The 23,351-nt window shown below is 44.2% G+C and overlaps 1 pseudogene across 1 annotated transcript; it reads right to left on the reverse strand.

Annotated features, from left to right (window-relative positions):
• Positions 1-7,413: 7,413 nt before the first annotated feature.
• Positions 7,414-8,076, reverse strand: LOC308467774 (E3 ubiquitin-protein ligase RNF4 pseudogene; annotated as a pseudogene). The gene has a single exon. The product of its transcript is annotated as an E3 ubiquitin-protein ligase RNF4 pseudogene (transcript).
• Positions 8,077-23,351: the final 15,275 nt, after the last annotated feature.

The following is a 23,351-nucleotide window of genomic DNA, read 5'->3' on the forward strand; positions in this document are numbered from 1 at the left end:
GATTTTTGGCCACAGGGTTCTGGAGTATAGCCCAGAAGGAGCCGGCCCCACCCATGCCAGTTGCTGCTGAAGATGGCGGAGCAGACCTGGAGGCTGCTTTGCTGGAAGATAGAGAGCAGAGAATGCAAAGGGAGCTCTGCATGTTGAGAGCAAGCGTGGACGCTATGCTGTTGCCCCACCTGGAGGGTGTTGAGTCGGCTCAGGCTGCCTGGCAGGTGCTGAGGAGTCTGTGTGAGAGCTCAGCAGGAGCCCAGGGCTGGGAGAAAGCCGAGAGCAGGCAGGAAGCCGAGAGCCCAGAGGGGGCTGCTGGCCATGTTCCTGAAGTTACAGCTGGGAGTAGCTGCTTTGTCTCTGAGGGGATGTGTGATGTTGAGGCCTACAACCAGAGTGCTGGGGAGCGTGCAGGCCCAGGCTGTGCACCCAAAGGTGGGGGTGCTGGGAACAAAGGAATGGCTGAAGAGGGAGCTGTGAGAGCTGTTGCTACGCGTCGTCGCTGTTATCGCTGTGGCTCCCCCTCCCATCTGGTGAGAGAATGTCCAGTGGAGGCACAGGAACAGCCGAAGGCCGTCTCCCGTAGCAACCAGATAAAGGGCTCTTCTTCAAAGCGTGGGAAAGGCAAGCCGAAGGCAGCTGGCAGAGACACTGAACGTAAACATTTGGCAGCCTCTATGGCTGTAGTCAAGAGTTGTCAACAGGATGCTGTGCTGGCTTTTGTCATAGACAGTGGAGCGTCGCATCACCTAGTGCCATGTGCAGGAATCCTGGAGAACTGCACCTCTGTAACTTCTGGGAAGACTGTCTGTTTAGCAGATGGGACTCGACACCCACTCACGCAGACTGGCTCACTGTTTTGTTCTTTCTTGCAGGATTCAATCCAGGCTTTTGTTGTTCCAGGACTGTCCTGCGCGTTGCTGTCTGTCAGTGCACTTCTTGCTGAGAACTACAGAGTGTGTTTTGAGAACAATAAGTGTTCTATTTCTAAGAATGGACAGCACCTAGTCAGTGTTGAATGTAAAGACAGGTTGTTTGTGATAAATGCTTCTTTTGCAGGTCCAGATGACACGGAGGAGGCTCAAGCACAGTGTGCCAATGTTCCAGTTCATGATGCGTGTGCTCACCTCTGGCACCGACACATGGCACACGTGTCCTGGGGGTCAGTGAAGAAGATCCCAGAGTGTACGCAAGGGTGCAAAATGAAATCATGTGCTAAGTTTCTAGATTGCAGAGCGTGCAAGTCCGCAAAGGTGAAAACGTACACATACCCTAGGTCTGAGAGGGTGACCACTAGGGCTTTTCAGTTAATTCATGCAGATTTGTCTGGTCCGTTTTCTGTGAGCAGTATGGGCGGAGCCAAATTTGCGCTGGTTCTGATTGATGACCATACGAGGAACTCCTGGCCCTTCACGCTTCGACACAAAAATGAAGCTGCGCCGCTAATCAAAGACTGGATTGCGGCTGTGGAACTGCAGTTTTCCACACGGGTGCAAAACTTTCAGAGCGATCGTGGTGGGGAGTTCACCGGGTCTGCACTGCAAAGTTTCTTCCGCAAAAAGGGGATTCAACACAGGTTGACTTCTCCACACAGTCCCCAACAGAATGGGATCGCGGAACGCAGAAACAGGACTCTAGGGGAGATGTCCGCAGCTCTTTTGTTTGATGCCGGGCTCCCACAGCGTTTTTGGGGGGAGGCTTGGCGAACGGCCAACTTTATTCTGAACAGGTCGTTCAATTCAGTGGTAGGTGACACACCGTACTTCTTGCTGCATGGAACGAAACCGAAAGTGCACTACTTCCGCGTTTTTGGCTGTGAGGCTTGGGTCCTCATACCAAAGGCCAAACGCAAGAAAGGTGAACCCAAGTCCCAAAAGATGATTTTTTGTGGGTATGAGCCAGGGACCAAGGGGTGGAGGTTTGCGTATCCATCAGGGAATCAGTCCAGGATTCTGCTCAGCAACAGTGCTGAATTCTGTGAGCAGAGTGGCTGGGCAAGGATACATGGGAACCCTGACATCCTGTCAGAGAGTCTGCTAGACTCTGCTGATGAAGGAGAGGAAGAGGTTGAGCCTGCTACTGAGGCTCAGAGTCCAGACCCAGTGCAGGCAGAGGGGAGAACTTCTCCCAAGGCTGTGAAGATTGAGCAACGCAGTGCTCCATCTTCCCCCACAGGTTCGGCTGAGAAGTCCAGAAGGCGCAGTAAGTCAGAGGGGGAGCTCTCTGATGCCAAGGACGTTCTGGCTGGCCCTAGTGAGTCAGAGGGGGTTCCTGAAGTAGTGCTGCGCCGTTCAACACGGACGACCAAGGGGAAACCTCCTGAAAGGTTTGCCGTCACTAGCGTATGGGTCGGAATGGCACAGTGTGAATCCGAGAGTTTTGAGGATGTTCAGAAACTGCCTCAGGAAGAAGCCAGGAAATGGCATGAGGCGATGCAGAAGGAGATGAACTCAATGGAGTCTCTAGGTGTGTTCTCCCTCACGAAGTTGCCGGTGGGTGAAAAGGCAGTGGGTAGCCACTGGGTTTACCGTCTTAAGCCCACAGCGACAGGAGAACCGCAGTATAAGGCCAGATTAGTGGCGTGAGGATTCACGCAGCGCAGGGGGTTGCATTATACGGAAATTTATGCCCCCACCTGTAGGAGTGAATCTCTACGCTTGGTCTTGGCCATTGCTGCACAAAGAGGTTTGCTGGTGCATCACTTTGATGTGGATGTTGCTTACTTGAACTCAGACCTCCAGGAGGATCTGTACATGCTTCCTCCTCCAGGGTTTGAGGGCAATGAGCAAGGTACTGTGTGGAAACTTCACAAGTCAATTTACGGCCTGAAGCAGTCGGCCAGGAATTGGAACTTGTGCCTGAATGAAGCTTTGGAGAAGCTAGGTTTCAGGAAGAGTCCTGCTGACAGTTGCCTGTTCCTTAGAGGATCAGGAGACTCACAGGAACTGGTGTTATTTTACGTTGATGACATCATCCATGTTGGAAAGGCAGACAAACAGGTGCAGAAGTTTGCCAAAGAGCTTGGGAAACGGTTTCAGCTCAAGAACCTGGGTGCAGTAAAGATCTACCTAGGCATCCAGATAGCGAGAACTGAGGATGGTAGCTTCTTGCTCAGTCAGAAAGGCAAGATTGAGCAGTTGCTTGAGAAGTTCAGAATGTCCGATTGTGCAGGAGTTCGGACACCCATGGAGACGAACTTCGTGAAAAATAGCCAGCAAGCAGAAAGTGCTGAGTTTGAGAATGCTGAGCTCTTTCAGTCAGCTCTAGGTAGTCTGTTGTATCTGTCCCAATGGAGCAGACCAGACATTGCCTTTGCTACCAACCTGCTAAGTAGGGAAGCGTCAAAGCCCAGTGTGAGTGCTTGGCACGGTATCAAGCGGGTACTGCGCTACCTGCAGCATACCAAAGACTTCTGTCTTAAGCTGCCAGCTGAAGGTGAGGCGAAGCTCACATGCTATGCGGACAGTGACTGGGCGAATTCGCAGGACCGCAAGTCTGTGTCTGGGTTGGTGGTAAAGTTTGGGAAGTCACTAGTTGGGTGGAAGTCCCGGAAGCAATGTCTCATTGCGCTGTCTTCTACTGAGGCTGAATTCAGTGCACTGTCAGATTTGTGCCGGGAACTAGAGTTCTATAGATGCTTGGTGCAAGAGATCTATGGGGATTGTAGCTTGCCCATCAAGGTTTGGGAAGACAATCAACCCTGTTTGAAATTGGCTGAATCTGCGCAATTTAAGGCCAGAACCAAGCATCTGGACATACGTTTCCAAGATGTGTGTCAGAGTGTTCAGTCAGGTTTGATATGGCTGAAGTACTGTGCCAGTCACAGTAACTTGGCCGATGGATTTACCAAACCTTTAAGCTTCCAGCGTCATGGGGAGTTTTGTGGTGGTTTGGAGTTGGGGGTAAGTTCTGTACTTACTTTCCCCACAGTAGCGCAGGGCGAGAGGGGGTGTGAGGAGAACCTGAGCTTACAGGGTTAAACAGCTCAGAGTGTACGCCCTGCCTACTGTTGGGAGGGGGGAGGTTCGTCATTTCCGAGAGCCTCAAGCCTTTGTTCTTTCTCTCTACTTTCGCTTTTGAGGAGAGAGGACGTGTTTTCACGATGCTGTTCACTGTGATAGATAATGGATAGTCTGCTGTAAATAAAACTGCTTTTAGCTGCTAAGATCCTGAGTGGACTTTATTTAAGCACACTGAAGAATGCTCTGGAGTTTTTTGCAGTCTTTCTCTTGCCGCTGTTGATCTCTGCTTTGCTCAGGAATGTGGACTTTGGAATGCAGAGGCCTGCCAGAGCTGCACGATGGGAAGCGTGCCGGACGCTTATCTGAGCAATAAATCAATCTGCGTAACAAATTGTGTTCAGATGTCTGTGACCCTGTCCTTGAGAAATGGCAGAGGTCACAAAACCTAGCAGAGAATTCTGCCAATTATTCCACCTGTTATTTATGTACCCCAAAAGTAATAGTGTAGTGTCCTGTGGGGGAGGTGTCCAGTCTCAAGTCAAACAAGAGCATGTAATAACCCATCTGAATATGGCAACTGTAAGCTCTGACTCACTTGCTAAATATTCTCCTATCCTTGTCATGGTATCACATGACAATTGCTGCCTACCGTCAAGAACAGTCCATTATGCAGATGTAGTTTTGGTTACTGCATTTTGCTAACTTGGGTGCCGTTTTTCATCTGCCACCAGACAACTCACCCCCACCCCACCAAAAAACGATCACTGCAAGGATTCAGGAAACTGTGTAAGGGTCGAGGCACCCGAACACATAGTTTTGCTGGAACTTTTATGCAACGACTAGACTGGTGAAGTGTTAGGTTCCATACAGCATCGTCCAACAGTAGTGCTTGCTGTACCCCTCCAGTTTGGTGCGCATTAAGGATTCTGCACAGGAATTCAGTTTTTCCCATCACGACTCAAAGAAGTGACCTCCAAAATACATTGTGCAACTTTCTCCAATGGGTAAAATGCCTTCCTGGTAACTGAAACACGAGGCAAAGCAGAGGTGGATTTAGGGCAGTGAAGCTCTTCCCCTGCACAGGATGTGGGGGCCAGAAGGGAGTCTTCCTGCCTCCTTCCCCAAGCCTAGTTAGCGCTCTCCCAGCTTTGGGAATGAGATGAGAGGGCTCTAGGACCCCACCAGAGCCTTGTGCATCCTTCCCCAAGCCTGACCCCTCCCCTGCCTGGCTTTTGGAAGGCACCAGGAGGGCACCATATTACCAAGGTCCCTCCCTGGGCAAAGTGTCATTTGTTCTTCAGTAAGAGTGCCTGTGCAAACCGAACAGAAACGGTGATGGTAGGGATGAATGGAAATGACCTTCCGTTGAGCACTCTGTCTTAAGCTCCCCTCGAAAGCTGGGGGTGCATATGGGTTCTGGTAACACCAGACGCATTTGCACAGAGGATTTGATCCCCACAGCCCATGTTCACGGAGACAATGCCATCTGTGGAAGTCCTAACCATGCCACATGATTGACAGGCTATGTGCAAGTCTAATATGGGGTGTGTGCAGCTAGGCCCCTGCAGCAGGCTGCGGGGAGACTAAGGAAGCCTCCCTTTTTAAAAAGATGTTCAATCCAGTGCTGAACTGGAAGCATAACACTGGCCCTCCAAGCTGTCACGGGTGAGGTTTCACTATGTTACGAGACTCCTTAAAATCGAATAAACAAGAAACATGGGGGGAAATATTATGAGACTCACCGCAGCCGATTAAGGCCTGGTGAGATGCTGCTGATTAGCTGGATAGCCCATGTTTTCTACCAACGGAAGATTGGCTGGCATACATTTAAGATACAGGTAGGTAGCCGTGTTGGTCTGCCGTAGTCGAAACGAAATAAAAAAATGCCTTCCAGTAGCACCTTAGAGACCAACTAAGTTTGTGATTGGTATGAGCTTTTGTGTGCTCATGTATCTGAAGAAGTGTGCATGCACATGAGAGCTCACACCAAGAACAAACTTAGTTGGTCTCTTAAGGTGCTACTGGATAGGGACGCGGGTGGCGCTGTGGGTAAAACCTCAGCACCTAGGACTTGCCAATCGCATGGTCAGCAGTTCGAATCCCCGCGGCGGGTTGAGCTCCCGTCATTCGGTCCCAGCTCCTGCCCACCTAGCAGTTCGAAAGCACCCTTAAGTGCAAGTAGATAAATAGGTACCGCTTTATAGCGGGAAGGTAAACGGCGTTTCCGTGTGCTGCTCTGGTGCCGGTTCGCCGGAGCAGCTTCATCACGCTGGCCACGTGACCCAGAAGTGTCTGCAGACAGCGCTGGCTCCTGGCCTCTAGAGTGAGATGAGCGCACAACCCTAGAGTCTGTCAAGACTGGCCCGTACGGGCAGGGGTACCTTTACCTTTACCTTAAGGTGCTACTGGAAGGCATTTTTTATACATTTAAGAGAAAGTCTTTCATTTAAGAGTTATCAACATAAAACGTTTTAAAGCAATTAGACCTATTAGTATAGCAGCATCCCAAAGTTCAACAGGTCAAGCCATTCATAGTTCCACTATGACTACGTGACAGGGCTGAGAAAGGGAGTCACCGCAACTCAAGTTGACTTCATCATGCGAGGTTCAAGTCTTACATGCTTGCTGCTTGAAACATGGCCCTATGGGTGCAGCTTCCCCACAGCAAAGCGTTTCTCAAAAGCAGAGAATTACTTTATCCTCTTCCAACCATTTGAGGAGTATTTCACATAAATGGCTTAGCTCATCTCGATTGGATTCTGCCCCACGTGGCAACCTTGGTACGGACTCCACTATGAATTGCTCCTTAAGCATATGCCTGGACAGGGAAAGTTGCTCAGATCTAACATGATGGCTGTATTCTCTTCAAGAGAAGACTCGGACCACCAGGAGTTCTTTGTAATAAACCATTTATGCATGCAGCGTTAGAAATGAGCCACAGTGTTGTATAAACCTTGGTCTTTATTAGGGCTACATCAACAGAAAGAGGGGTTTGCCACTAGAAAGGAAGTAGATGTGAAACAGACTTCCACCAGTGAGTGGTTGGCTTTGGTTTTTACCAGGCAAATTGCAAAAAGAAGCTGCAGGTTGTATTATCATAGATGACTATGACTAGCCTAGTCTTGAATAGATGAGTTTAATCAACATCAGTCTTTTCTCAAAGCAGCAACAGAACTAGAACAGAAATGAGATATCGGCACAAAGCAATGTGGCAGCAGCAGACATATCCTCCAAGCTGTTCTTCAAACGTCTACAGACCTCAAAAAATGTGAGCTGCGAAAACCTTAAAGCAAAACGAAGCTGAAACAGTACAACTGGACTACAAGGAGGCCAACTGGAAAAAAACGTGAAATTGCTAACTGTCATATTGAAGTCATATATACTGTACTTGGTGTGTTCTTTGGAGTTCACTCATGTTTATGAAGGCCACATTAGACTGTGTTCAGGAACACCCATGTCTTCACATATAAATTGGATGATACTCCTTTGGAGTGAGATGCCTCCTACAAATTGGGCAAAAGTTAGCATACCTAAGAAAATTGCTGAGGCACTGACTACAGAAGATGTGGCCCCATGTTGTTGACACTATAAGCCGTCCGCTTTGCACAATCTCTGCAAAGCTGTCTATGCAAATTCCACAACTCAAAGTGCCTGAGGATCTTGCAAATTCCCTCCTTCCCACTTCTCTGGGGAGCTTTCTAGTGGCAAGAGCACCACTCTGTGTGTGTCTGCTATCATCACCACCACCACCACCACTAAATATGAGGCTGTCAGACAATGGTTGAGGTCTGAACTCTCTATTGGGCTGCTGCCCACTCTCTCCAACAAGCACAAGAGAATCATCTTGCGTAAGATCAACAACTATAGGTTCTGAAGTTTCGCAAGTGAGGTCAACTACTTCCACATCCATACTTCTATCATTAAGGCTGTGTGGCAGGGAGGAGGAGGAGGAGGGGATACAGGGTTCAGAAGCAGTTCCCACCATCATCTTGTCCAGAGTATGAGGAGGTCTTGCGGAGGTGTTGCGACTGCCCCTCTTGCTTTTGCTGTGCTGGGTTGCATTACATTCTGTACTTGTTGAACTCATGATGCACAGGGATGGGAGAGGCACAGGCTGCAGAGTACTTGCTTCACCCTTTATCTCCGTGTGCTGTTCCCTGCTTAGTCGCCAAGCAATTCTGTAATGTGATAAGGATGATCATGAATGCTCTCTCTAAAGCAACTTGATGCAACTGGTGACGCTTTGGAGCACCGTGACTTTCTTAGCGTTGTCTCTTTTATAGCAGGTACTCCGAAGCTGGAGCAAGTTCAACATCTTGAGGAGTTAGGGCAGGCTTCCTCAACCTCGGCCCTCCAGATGTTTTTGGCCTACAACTCCCATGATCCCTAGCCAGCAGGAGCAGTGGTCAGGGAGGATGGGAATTGTCGTCTCAAAACATCGGAAGGGCCGAGGTTGAGGAAGCCTGAATTAGGGTGTCTTTCGTGTTACTCTATAGAACTGCATTCACGTGGGAAGAAACAGGATTAGGCTAAGAAGCAGGCACACAACTATTAGTTTTCTATCTTTCAGCCAAGAGATTAGCTAAAACAATTAGGATTATTACGAGGTGGAGCATCTTTCCCTACCTTGACAGTCCTCTTTATACAAGAGTCTGATAAGGAGAAGGGAAGAACTCATGATGAATGTCTCTTCTTCAAGAAGAACCAGGGCACAAAGCCAAGCTGAGGACTATGGGAAATCTTAAATGAAATTCATTGGAGTTGCCTCTACTAGAGCGCACCTCCTATGGCTGCTCTTGCAAGAGGTATTTTCCAGGTATGACACATTCAATGTGTACACCCAACAGGGTGGATAAAAATCAATGATTTAAAAAAGAATAATTAAAAAATCTGTTTTTTATTTAAATTGGATTTTTAAAATAAAATGCTTTTGGAGGAAAGATCTTTCTAAAGATAGTTTTCTATTTAAGTTACATTATAGTCCAAAGGCTATTCATCAGGAAAGAAGTATTTGTTTTAAGTCTTTCATGTGTGCTAAAACTCAGTCTAAGTTTTTTTTGGGTTTTTTAACAAAAAAACCCCCACGTTTAACCACATCAGTTAACAAACATGGATACATATGCTATAATTTTATTGTTTTAGTTAAATACGCTATTTAAATTGTTATTAAGGAAATGATTATTTTTCTCCTTCAGCTGTCCACGGAGGCGCAGGTCAATTCTGTGTCCAGGGCAGCTGTTTACCAGCTCCATCTGGTACGCAGGATGAGACCCTCCCTGCCTGCAGACTGTCTCGCCAGAGTGGTGCATGCTCTAGTTATCTCCCGCTTGGACTACTGCCATGTGCTCTACATGGGGCTACCTTTGAAGGTGACTCAGAAACTGCAATTAATCCAGAACGTGGCAGCTAGACTGGTGACTGGGAGCGGCTGCCGAGACCACATAACACTGGTCTTGAAAGACCTACATTGGCTCCCAGTTTGGGGGAAACTGTGGAAGGAAGGATTAAAATTTACTGCATGCAATGCTTTGAAAGAAAATGTGATGAAAATGATGTATAGGTGGACTTCCGGAGGCGGCGCCAGCGATTAATGGCGGATTTCCTCCACCGGAGGAAATCTCACCGTGAATTAAGGGTCGGATCCCGCTTTCGGCGTAGCGGGGGACCCCCAAAAATCACAGGCAGGAGAAGCCTGTGAGCCTGGAACCCAGCGGGCACATTTGGCGCCCCCCCAACCCGGTAAGAAGCCCGGCAACGGGCTTAGAAGCGGAGCGGGGAGAGCGCTGTGCTGTGGGCTGTCTGCTCGTTTGTGGTGTGAAGCCGCAAGCTGTTGATCGGAGAGCGCTGCCTTTCTTCCTTAAAATCCGGACCTGAAAATCAACGATCCATGAGTAGGATACAATCTAAATTGGAACTGTATAAAACTGGAATCTGGCCGAAAACGGAAAGAGGTTTAAAAAGGAAGTCAACCTCTTTCTTTGTAGATAAAATAAAGCATTGAACTTGAAAGCGGAAGCAATTGAAAAGTACGTTTTAGCGGACTTTAATCCAATCTTCCAACCTGGACTTTTCCCTTTTTAAATTGAGGGAAAAGGGGGGAGAATTGTGGATGTGATTTCTTCATAAAGAGAGGAAAAAGAAGGGATTGAATCACCACTCAATTCCCTGGGAAAGGATCTCCAGATCTCAGGAAAGAAAGAGAGGTACTGTCTTGTAATATATTTTGACAGCTAGTCCTGCACAAGAAATAAAAGTTTGGACAATTTATGTGAATATATATCTCCTGGTCCTAAGTTAAAATTTGTGAATAGACTGTTTTCTTCCTGAATAAACTAGGGGGGCTTAAAAAAAAAAAAAAAGAAATTAAAGTATCCAAGAACTTTTATGACTGTTACAGTGTCCCCCTAGTGGAACTTGGAACTGTTACAATTTGTTACAACTGAAACTGTAGCAGACTTGAGGAGTTCTCACACTGCTTGGCAGGAAATTTCCACTGTTCAATTTCAAATACGTGACTGACCTTGAGCATTATCTAAAGGAATGGCAGATGGGAAAGAGAAAGCGGATGCATCGACTACAAGGTCGGGAAGGCCTATTCGCACAGAAGAAGGATTGCAAAGGAGATCTTCGGCCTCAGGCCCTTCTGGAACCTCAATAACAGCCTCATCGGCACAGTTAAAGGTAAAAAGCACGTCAAGTGAGGAAGCCTTTGCTCAAGTTTTGGCCAAAGTTAATGAATCTTTGAATAGAATAAGTCAACAAGTAGCAGAGGCATCTGATAAGATTGATCAAAATACAATAAGTATTAACCAGAATACAGCAAGTATTAACCAGAATACAGCAAGTATTAACCAGAATACAGCAAGCATAAATAATTTGGGCCAAAAAGTAAATACTAACACAGAGACTATTCAGAAATTATTAGAGGAATCGGCCTCAATACGCCAGATTGCTGAAGAGGCTAAAGAAATTGCTACAACTTCTGCTACTGAAGTTAAAGAGGTTCAAGAGGAATTACCAACACTGCACAAACAATTGGAAGACCATAAATTAACCCTGTCCATGATAGATTTGAAGGAAAAGCAAGTGAATCTGCGGGTCAGATCGGTACCTGAGGTGGAAAAGGACAATCTAGCTGAATTTCTCACGCAGGAATTTTTGGACTTTTGGGATCCAGAATTGGTAAAAGACAGTTTCAGAATAGTAAACGCTTTCAGACTCGGGAGAAGAGGAGAGAAGAAGGTGAGAGACTGTCTGATTACTTTTCGAACAAAAGAAGAGAGGGATAAGATTTTGGGCCTACATTTCAAGAAGACACTGGAAATCCATCGGACGAGAGTGGAAATATTCAAATATATTCCGAAATATCTTCTGGATCTCAGATCAAAATATAAAGACTTGGTTACCCTGCTGAGAAGGAACAATATCAATTTCAGGTGGGAACTCCCTCAAGGCTTGTCTTTTAGCTACAAAGGAAAGAAGAGGAAAATAAGATCGGAAGACGACAAAGACAAATTTTGTAGAGACCACGGAGAAGACATACAAAAAGAACTATTTCCGGAACCAAAAGACCTTTCGAAAGAAGGGATACCACCGACGGATGAGGAACAGGCACTAGGTGCAGTAGGAGGAGAACTAAAACAATAACATCATGGCCCTGCAACTTTTAACATGGAACTGTCGGGGTTTGAATTCCCCTCAGAAAAGGAAGTCAGTATTTCATATATTAAAAAAGGAACAATTGGACTTAATTTGTTTACAAGAAACACACATAACAAGATTACACAGGAAATTGTTGATAAATAAAAGACTTGGTCAGGAATTTATTTCGTCAGATAAAGTTAAAAAGAGAGGGGTTGTGATCTACGCAAAAGACAATTTATCACCAAAATTTGTTTTTAAAGATGACCAAGGAAGATTTGTGGCAATTGAAATTCAAACACAAGGAGAAAAATTTTTGATTGTAGGAGTTTACGCACCAAATGATGGGAAATCTGATTTTTTCAAGAAGTTGCATGAGACCTTGATGGACCATATGGATTACAACATGATTTTGATGGGAGATATGAATGGAGTGGTATCTACTTATATGGACAAGGCACAAAGACAGGTAGTCACCAAAGATGGTAGACTACCGAAAACCTTTTTTGACATGACAGACAACTTGGATTTAGTGGATATTTGGAGAATTAGAAACCCCTTGGCAAAAGAGGGAACTTTCTTTTCTGAAGCCAAAATGACTTGGACAAGAATTGACCAAATTTGGATAACTAGAGGAATGGCACCAAAGACAAGAAAGGTGGAAATCTGCCCGAAAATTTGCTCCGACCATAATGCTGTTAAGATGGAAATGAGACTAACACCAACTGGCTCCTTCAGATGGAAGATGAATGACACCTTATTTAGAGATGAAGAATTTCTTAAGAAGGCCCAAAAAACTCTAAGAGATTACTTCGAGATAAATCTCAGTTCCAACGTGGAGAAAAGAGTAATCTGGGACGCAAGTAAAGCTGTTATGAGAGGGTTCTTAATACAACAGAATGCGATAAAGAAAAGAACTCAAAATGAAAAGAAGGATAAAATTATGAACAAAATGAATGAATGTGAAAAAAGACTGAGAGTAAATCCCAAATCTCAAGAGATTCTGAGAGAGTTAAAGTTATATCAAGTACAATATATGAAAATAATGAATCAGGAAATAGAATGGAAAATTAAACAAATGAGACAAAAGACTTTTGAATTGGCCAATAAATGTGGTAAATTGTTGGCATGGCAAATGAAAAAGAGACAAAAACTAAATACGATTATGAATTTAGAAGTGGAAGGAAGGAATATACAGAACCCTGCGGAGATTAGAAGTTGTTTCCAGAAGTATTTTAAAAGACTATATACTCAAGGGCCAGTGAAAGAAACAGATTTAGACCAATTTTTGAAAACAAATGGACTACAAAAAATATCTCAAGAAAAGAGACTAATTTTGAATGACAGAATAACTGAACAGGAATTAGAAGGTGCCATTCAAAATATGCAATTGGGTAAATCTCCAGGACCAGACGGTTTGACCTCTAGATACTACAGATCTTTAAAAGAATGGTTAATTCAACCTTTGAAAGAGGTCTGCAACGAAATTATGGAGGGGAAGAGGGCACCAGAGTCGTGGAAAGAAGCATATATTACACTTGTACCAAAAACAGAGATTGAAAAGACACAACTTAAGAACTACCGCCCTATATCATTACTTAATGTGGATTACAAAATTTTTGCAGATATTTTGGCGAAGAGATTTAAAAAAGTGCTGTTGGAAGAGATTCATAAAGACCAAGCGGGCTTTCTCCCAGGAAGACATTTGTCTGATAATTTGAGGAATATAATTGATATTTTGGAGAAATTAGAAGTGAATATAAACACTAAAGCAGTGTTGATATTTGTAGACGCGGAGAAAGCCTTTGACAATATTTCTTGGAATTTTATGAAGAAGAATCTTCAGGGTATGGGGGTAGGCCAAGGTTTTGAGAATGGTATAAGTGCAATTTATTCAGAACAAAAGGCTAAACTAATTGTAAATAACGTTGTGACGGAAGAACTGAAAATTGAAAAAGGGACACGACAAGGTTGCCCAATTTCCCCACTTCTTTTTATTTCGGTCCTGGAGGTTCTGCTGAATATGATTAGAAGGGACCAGATGGTTAAAGGTATACAGGTCGGAATTAAACACTATAAATTGAGAGCATTTGCAGATGACTTAGTACTGACGTTACAGGAGCCAGAATCTAGTACAAAAAGGGTTTTAGAACTGATTCAAGAATTTGGTCAAGTGGCAGGATTTAAATTGAACAAGTCAAAAACCAAGGTTTTAGAGAAAAATTTAACACCGTTTGAAAGAGAGAGGTTTCAGAATGAGACAGGTTTAACAGTGGTTAAGAAAGTTAAATACTTGGGGATTAACATGACAGCAAAAAATGGGAATTTATTTAAAGATAACTATGAAAAATGTTGGTCAGAAGTGAAAAAAGATTTAGAAATTTGGTCAAATTTGAAGCTTTCACTGCTAGGCCGTATTGCTGCGATAAAGATGAATGTATTGCCCAGAATGTTGTTTTTGTTTCAAACTTTGCAGATAGTGGACAAAATGGATTGTTTCAAGAGGTGGCAGGAAGATATTTCTAAATTTGTCTGGCAGGGCAAGAAACCCAGAATAAAATTTAAAATATTAACGGATGCAAAGGAAAGAGGTGGATTTGCCCTGCCAGACCTTAAACTGTACTATGAATCAGCAGCCTTTTGCTGGTTGAAAGAATGGCTACTTCTTGAAAACACTGACATTTTGGATCTAGAAGGTTTTAATAATGTATTTGGATGGCATGCATATTTATGGTATGATAAGGTCAAAGCACATAAAGCATTTAAAAACCACATTGTCAGGAAAGCGCTGTTTAATGTTTGGATAAGATATAAGGATTTGCTAGAAAATAAAACCCCAAGGTGGCTGTCACCAATGGAAGCGAAAGCCTTGAAAAAGGTCAATATGGAGGTCAAATGGCCGAAATATTGGGAAATTTTGGAACAAGACGGAGATAGACTGAAATTGCAGAGTTTTGAAAAACTAAAAAACAAAGTGCGAGACTGGCTTCATTATTATCAAATAATGGAGGTATTTAAATTGGACAGGAAAATTGGTTTCCAGGTGGAAAGATCCAAATTAGAAACAGAATTGTTAGAACCCAATACTAAGAATTTGTCAAGAATGTATAACTTGCTGCTGAAATGGAATACTCAAGATGAAACGGTAAAATCGGCTATGATTAAATGGGCACAGGACGTTGGTCATAACATTATGTTTGCTGACTGGGAACAGTTATGGACCACAGGTATGAAATTTACGGCATGTAATGCCTTAAGAGAGAATATTATGAAAATGATATACAGGTGGTACATAACTCCAGTCAAGCTTGCGAAAATCTATCACTTGCCCGATAACAAATGTTGGAAATGTAAAGAAATTGAAGGTACATTTTTTCACCTTTGGTGGACGTGCCCAAAGATTAAGGCTTTCTGGGAAATGATATATAATGAATTAAAAAAGATATTTAAGTATACCTTCCCTAAGAAACCAGATGCCTTTCTCCTGGGCATAGTGGGCCAAATGGTGTTAAAAAAGGATAGAACTTTCTTTATGTACGCAACAACAGCAGCAAGAATACTCATCGCAAAGTATTGGAAGACACAAGAACTTCCCACGCTGGAGGAATGGCAGATGAAACTTATGGACTATATGGAATTGGCGGAAATGACTGGTAGAATCCGTGACCAGGGAGAAGAGTCGATGGAGGAAGACTGGAAGAAATTCAAAGACTATCTTCAGAAACACTGCAAAATTAAGGAATGTTAGAGTGATGTTGGACTGAAAATAAGTGGTTTCCAGCTGCACGGGTTAAAGTTAAGGAAAGATTAAGATTAAAGATTAAGTTTAAAGAAGTTTAAAGAAATGGAAATTTGATTTTAAAAGGGAATACTTTAAAGTTACAGGATATTAAGACCAAGGATTAGGTTTAAAAAAGTTGAAGTTATATATTTTAACATTTTATTAAATTATAGATTGGGATTAAAAAAGTGGAAAAGAAACTGCTGGATAAATTATGTGGATTGGAATACAAAAGAGGGAGGTATGAGGAAGTCCAGAAAATAAGTAACTTAAAATTGGAAATGGAAAAGAGAGTTTGTTATTAATTGTTTTGTGTTTATATTGTTAAGTTTTGTATTGTTTTTTGTGTGTGTTGTTTTTCTTCTTTGTTTGTTTAAAACCTTAATAAAAAATTATTATAAAAAAAGAAAAAAAAGAAAATGATGTATAGGTGTTATATCACCCCAGTAAAATTAGCTAAAATGTATAAAATAAGTAATAAATGTTGGAAATGTAAAGAAAAGGAAGGACCTTTTTATCACATGTGGTGGGAATGTAAAAAAGTGAAAAGCTTCCGGGAAATGATATATAATGAGATGAAAAAGATGTTGAAATATACATTGATTAAGAAACCAGAAGCATTTTTACTTGGCATTGTAGGAGATGATATTAATAGACAGGATTGTAAGTTGTTTTTATATGCAATGACTGCAGCAAGAATATTATTGGCACAAAAATGGAAGCAAGAAGAACTACCAACGAAAGAAGAATGGAGGGTGAAGTTGATGGACTATGCAGAATTAGATAAATTAACAGGAAGGATTCGAAACCTGCGGGATCAGAGATTCATAGAAGACTGGAGTAAATATATGAACTATTTGAAAAGTAATTGTGATGAACAGATTACGCTAGTAGGACTGCTAGAAGTTTGGTAAGGTGGATAGTTTGAAATACTGCAAGAAAGACTATGAAAAGCATTATTAGTTAAGGATAATTAAATGTAATCTAGAAATTAAGAAATGCAGAATAAGTGATAAAGAATGGGAAATCATCAGAGGTGTTGACGGAAGTCTAAAATATTGTATAAGATGAGAAGATCTGTTGTATGACTGTTGGAACCGATATGTTTTTATAGATATAAGATATTTTTTTTAAAAAATGATGGATGGCATTGAGAAAGCGGGTAGGGAAAAGTCCTTCTCCTGCTCTCAAAGAATCATAGAACTGCAGGCTCTCACCAAACTCTCTCTGTGTCCCATAATGTTCGTGGCTCTGCTCTGAGTAAGATCAGGTCGGCCCCCGCGTTCAGCTCTCTAACCGCCACACCACACTGCCTTCCCTTTGCACGCTCGGGAGCTGTCTTTGGCTCCTTGCTGCCTATACCCTCAGAAGACGAATCCCCGCCCCTCGCTTTCGGAGGGAGCCGCTGCTGCCATCTGTGCCTGGTGTGCACGGGTGGCTCACGCCTCTTGCGCGCTCGCTCTTGTATCATGTGCTGCTGCAGCCTCGGAGGGCAAGCGCCTCTTCCCTGCCTTGCCCGCTTCCCATGAGAAAGCCTGTGGGAACCACACTTTCTCCCTGGCTGCAGGTCTCGTCTCTCGCCCACTGCACGCAACTTCACATTCACACACGCGCAGCCATACACGGGTCTGCCGCCCTTTGGGCGCGCACCTTGCCTCCTTGCCGTGCTGGCAGTTCTCTCAAGCAACAGGTGTAATAAGAACAACACTTTCCTGGCGATTTTCCTGCAAGAAAGCGCCCTCTCCTTGTTGGCGCAACAGGCAGACGCAACATTTCACCCCCTCCCCTAAATGTCTACTCAGAAGTAAGTGCATTGAGTCAGATCGGGCCAACTAGTCCCAGGTAAGTGCGTACACACTTACTTTGGAGTAAGCGACAGCAGGCGCTGCAGCCTCCGTGCCCTTCTCGGGAGTCCGCCGTGAGCCCCACGGCGGGAAGCTCTGCTGCTCACGACGAGGCCAGGTCCCTGCCAGGCGCATGCGCGAGCGACCAGCTCCTGCTCTCCCATCTGTGCAAGAGTTTCAAGGAGTTTCCCCAAAGAAATCTGGAAGCAGATTTTATTCCCATCCTTGGGAATCATTTGTGTGCCATATCTTTTTCAGGGGTTCCATTGATAACCTACATGAAGCAATAGAGAGTATAATTGAGAATCTAATCCTTCCCCCCCCCCTCTCTATCCATTGCAATTTTCAAATTTAGTTCAGGGTGACTGTTTTTCTCACCCTCTCCAGTTGCACATCCAGACTCAGGCATGCTCATGGGTGAGCTGTGTGATAAGCCGGTGGAGACAGGGTTTTCGTGTATGGGGGGTACTTTGTACATGCTCAGAAGCACCCTCACACATATCCCAAGGCATGTGGATGAAAGCAGGCAGTGCCAAGAAGGCGTGTCTGTGTGTTTGTGTGGGCACTAGGGGTGCAACTTGTTGACTTTTTTCTTCTTCCCCCAAAACAGTTTCCTGTATCATAAAGGAATGCACTTTTGCTTAGAAACACTGGAAGAGGGACTAAGTATTCTCAGTTATGGAAAAAGGTCACCCCAAAATGAAAAGTTGGAAACATCGTATATGTAACGTTACTACTCATAACCATGAGCACTTTTAAAAACTTCATGGAACTGTTTATAACTTTTACAGCTGCCTGGAACTTCCTCAAACTGTGGAGAATGTTCAAGAAGAATGCAAATATTGGTCTATAGGGAAAGATTTGTGGGCAAACTGTTGGGATTCGCAGGATACTGAGTAAGTCTGCAGGCTTCAACAGGATGATGCAATACTCTGTGAAGTGCTGGGTCAGAGTGACTCAGCAGGAGTGTGATTAATGTGATTGGCTATCACCTGTTTTAAAAAGGAAAGCCTGTTCAACAGTAACTGTGGTTGTGCTGTGGTATGGTGGTGCTGTGGTGGAGAGTATTTGTTTGCCTTAAGGAGCAGGTACTCTGTATGGACTGTTTTTGTAAATACCTGTATATAGCTCACATTAAAAAGACTGCACTGGAAAACCCTGGGACTCTGAGCGTTTCTGCTAAAAGCGCCGCGAGGAATTCGCGACAGGGTTATGGGCCCAGCACGCTCCAGCTGCGCAAGAGTACAGGTGGCAGTTATCTAGCCGTGGGTGCTGGAGGTGAGCTGCAGGGATGGAGCAGTCCAGAACTGCCGTGCTGCTGGAGAAGCTGACGGCCACGAACTACAGCATCTGGTCGGTCCGCATGCAACACTTCCTCAAGGGTGAGGGCCTGTGGAAGGTGGTGGAAACTCCACCGCAGCCCCCTGAGGAGGATGAGGACGACGATGAAAAGCTGGCACTAGCAGAGGCCCAGCTAGAAAAGGATGAGAAAGCTTTGGCTACGATCATTCTTGGAGTGGACGACAGCCAGCTAGTCTACATAGCTGATAAGGTGATGGCAAGTGAGGCGTGGAATGCGCTCAAGGCTGTCCATGTGCGAGAGACAGCTGGCTCACTGATGACATTGACCAGGAGACTGTACCGGTGTCGGAAGAAACCGGGGGACTCCCTGGTGAACCACCTAAAATTCCTAACAGGATGTTTCCAGGAGCTAGCCTTAAGAGGGAGGCCTGTGGGGGAAGAGGACAAAGTCTTTATAGTCCTGAGTTCCCTTGATGACAGCTATGATATGCTGGTCAATTCCCTCGAGTCTGTAGAGACTGATAAGCTGACTCTGGAATATGTTACTGGATGGTTGTATGCAGAGGAGGACAGGCGTGCAGAGCGAAAGATGACCTCAGCCCAGCTGTTGGAGCATCCCAGAGGGAACAACAGCCGGGAAGAGCAGAGGTGTCGGGAGCCAGGAGGAGCTGCTGCAGACCAGCCGGTGGTCAACAAAATAAAAAGGTGTTTTTGCTGCAAGTCCAGTGGACATCTGCTGTGGGACTGCCCGAGAAAACAACAAAAACAGCAGAAGCACAGGAGGCAGCAGAGAGAGTCTAATGCTTGGGTGTCTGCAGATGGTCAAGAAAATGAAGAGCTGTGGGTTCTGGACAGTGGAGCTTCTCAAACCTTTTGTAAAAGAAAAGGATTGCTAACTGATGCTAGGGCTTCAAACAAAAACATGTGTCTTGCTATGGGCCAGAAAGCTAATGTGGTTTGTGAGGGGGAGGTTGTGTTCCCACAGCTGGGACACACATTCAGGAATGTGTTGTGTGTGCCTAGTTTACAGAACAATCTCCTGAGTATTCCAGACTTGGCAAAAGCAGGCTTTGAAGTAAACTTTGTGGGAGATCAGTACCAGATAAAGCAAAATGGGGCAGTGTTGGCAAATGCTAACCTTAGAACTAATATGTATGTACTGCAGTGTGAGTCTAAGGTTGCGAATGTGCAAAATGTCCCAACCCATGATATGTGTATTCATCTCCTGCATAGGCGTCTGGCTCATGCTAGCTTTAAGGTGCTGAACAAAACACTGGAGTTGTGTGGGGGGATGAAAAACATAAAAAGTTGTGATAATTACTTAGACTGCAATATCTGCAAGGAGGTTAAAAGCAGGGCTTGCCCAGTAGCAAGAGCAAGCCAGAGAGAAACCAAAAAACCACTGGAGTTGATTCATGCTGATGTAACTGGTCCTTTTCCACCAAGTGTCTCCCACAACAAGTACTGTTTGATCCTAGTGGATGACTATTCTAGATTTGGCTGGGTCTATCCATTAAAGCAAAAGTCTGACGTTGCCCAAACTTTGAAGTTCTGGGTAAGAAGGGTAGAAAGGCAACTTGGCCAAAAGGTGTGCTCTATTCAGACAGACAGGGGAGTAGAGTTTATGGCAAGCTCCCTAAGAAACTGGTTGCGTTCCCAAGGGATTAAACATAGGCTTACCAATGTGGCAACGCCTCAGGAGAACGGAGTAGCAGAGCGTAGGGGAGGTGTCTTGCAGACACAAATGAAAGCATTGTTAGCAGATGCAAATCTTCCAATTAAGTACTGGGCTGAGAGTATTAAGACTGCGAATTATATTGGGAATCGCTTGTGGTCAAGGGTACTAGATGACATACCCTATAAAATTCTCTATAACAAAAGTCCCAGTTTGCAACATTTGAGAATCTTTGGGACAAAGGCGTGGGTTGACATACCTGTAAAGAACCGAAGAAAAGGTGGGAAAAGGGCACAGCAGTTGCTATTTCTTGGGTATGAAAGTGGTACGAAAGCCTATAGGTTTGAAGATGATAAAAATCTTTTGAGTTATAGTCAATCAGCCAGTTTTAATGAGCAAAGAAATTGGCCCAAGATACATGCAAACCTGCTGCCAGAAAAAGTTTTACTGTTGAGCATACCTGATAAGGCAGTTGAAACAAAGCTAAGAATTGGCAGCTCTCCTAGAGAAACTGAAAGGGAGGAGGTAAAGGTTGAGCATTTTTCTCCAGCTGCTAGCATGGAGCAAGGGGGAAAAGAAAGTACAACAGGGACAGGAGGAGGTAAATCTCCAGAATCAATCCACCCCAAAAGCAGTCCTGAAGGTAGCCCAGGGGGTGAGATTAATGAACCAAGGAGGTCTGCAAGAAGTAATAAAGGTCAACCTCCAGACCGTTATGGGTTCCCAGCCACCATAAACCGGGTTTGTGTAACTGAGCCAGAAAACTTTGAAGAAGTGCAAGAGTTACCTACTCTAGAGAAAGAGGCGTGGTTAAAGGCAATGCAGGCAGAGTATAACTCTCTGCTAAACAACAATGTGTTTGTACCTACAGAATTGCCTGAAGGTAAAAAGCCCATAAGCTGTAAGTGGGTTTTTAAAGTGAAAAAGCTGGCTGATGGTAGTTGTCAGAGGAAAGCCAGGTTGGTTGCAAGGGGCTTTACACAAAGGAAAATGATACATTATGATGAAGTGTTTGCCCCAACAGCAAAGGCTGAAACAGTAAAATCAGTTTTAGCAATGGCAAGTCTGAGAGGGTTAAAAGTTAATCATTTTGATGTTGCCTCAGCATATTTAAATGCTCCTATTGACGCCGAGGTGTATTTACAGCAAATACCAGGTTATGAGCTGGAAAAAGACAGCATGGTGTTAAAGCTGCAAAGGGCACTATACAGTTTACACCAAAGTGCACGTCTATGGCATGAATGCATAGACACAACTTTGAAAAAGATGGGATTCAAACAAAGCCTGGCTGATTCCTGTTTATATTCAGCAATGGTGCAAGGAAGTGTTTGTTATTTACTTTTGTATGTTGACGATATCTGTCTAATAACAACTGCACAAAAGCAAGTGTCTTGGTTTATAAACAGCCTAGGTAACAAATACAAACTGAAGTATTTGGGAGAGATTCAGAATTACTTAAGAGTAGAGGTCCAGAGAAATGAAGAGGGTGTCTACTCTCTGAGTCAGAAGGAAAAAAACGAAAAGTTACTGAAGACATATGGAATGGAGAGGGCAAATGAGGTTGACACTCCCATAACTACCCAGTACAAAAATGAACCAGAAGGACAAAAATGTGAGAATGCAACAGCATTTCATTCTCTGTTGGGTTCTCTGTTATATTTAAGTTGTTGGACAAGACCCGACATAACATTGGCAGTGCACATGTTAAGCCAAAGAAGTACAGACCCGGCTCAGAGAGATTGGGTAGCACTTAAAAGAATCCTAAGGTATCTGAAAGGCACAAAAGATTACAAACTGATGCTGGATACAGGATATGATCAGCAAGTGTAAGCATATGCTGATGCCAGCTGGGAGGACAGAGAAAATGGAAAGTCTACCACTGGCTATGCCATATATATTGGAAATGCCCTAGTTCAGTGGAAATCCCAGAAACAAACATTTGTTGCCACAAGTACTTGTGAAGCAGAGTACTCAGCCATAAGCGAATGTGTGTCACAAATAGAGTGGTTTGCTTGCCTAACAAAAGAGCTTGGAATACCTTCTGAAATGCCAATCACTGTGCTAAGTGACAACATGGCTGCACAACAGCTTCCTAACCAACAGAACTTTAAGAGCAAGAGTAAACATATTGCTATAAGATACGGAAATGTGAAAAATGCTTTGGAAAGAAATGTGTTAAAGGTACAGCACTGTAACACAAAATGTAATATGGCGGATTTGTATACAAAATGTTTGGATGCTCCTAAATTTCAAGACTTAAGAGAATTATTAGGTCTCAAGCCTTTGACTTAAGGAGGAGTGTTGGGATTCGCAGGATACTGAGTAAGTCTGCAGGCTTCAACAGGATGATGCAATACTCTGTGAAGTGCTGGGTCAGAGTGACTCAGCAGGAGTGTGATTAATGTGATTGGCTATCACCTGTTTTAAAAAGGAAAGCCTGTTCAACAGTAACTGTGGTTGTGGTGGTTGTGCTGTGGTATGGTGGTGCTGTGGTGGAGAGTATTCGTTTGCCTTAAGGAGCAGGTACTCTGTATGGACTGTTTTTGTAAATACCTGTATATAGCTCACATTAAAAAGACTGCACTGGAAAACCCTGGGACTCTGAGCGTTTCTGCTAAAAGCGCCGCAAGGAATTCGCGACACAAACAACTAAACTTCTTAATTTTTAATATTTTTTTTCTGTGGCAATATACAATTGTGGTTGGAGAATCCCAGCTGGGTGGGCGGGGTCTAAATATAATCAGAATCAGAATCATTACAATGTCACACAAGATCCTCAATTTATTCTCAGGAATAAGAAGTGATGACCCATGTGTATTAGAAAATTTGCAAGCTCTATTTTTCCTGGATACATGCTATGCATATTACATACTACATTGTTTATTTATTTTTTGTTTAAATCGGGTGCTCAGCTTCTTCTACCATTGCAAGGAAATAGCCTCCTATCCTGAGCAGTACTGAGTGTCCAGCCAAGCAGTGGACTGGGATGCGGGCCTCACTGGAGTCCCTTGGGCACGCCCATTGTGCAGAACCTGCCTGGCCAGAGCCCCCTCTGACAGCAGACACCATGGGGGGGGGAGAGATCTGCTCAGTGGTGAAGTGCTCCCACTTTGCATGCCAAAGGCTCCAGGTTCAATCCCTGGCACCCCCACCCC

The sequence above is a fragment of the Podarcis pityusensis genome (genome assembly GCF_964106645.2).
Source record: "Podarcis pityusensis genome assembly, chromosome: W".
Classification (NCBI taxonomy): Eukaryota; Metazoa; Chordata; class Lepidosauria; order Squamata; family Lacertidae; genus Podarcis; species Podarcis pityusensis.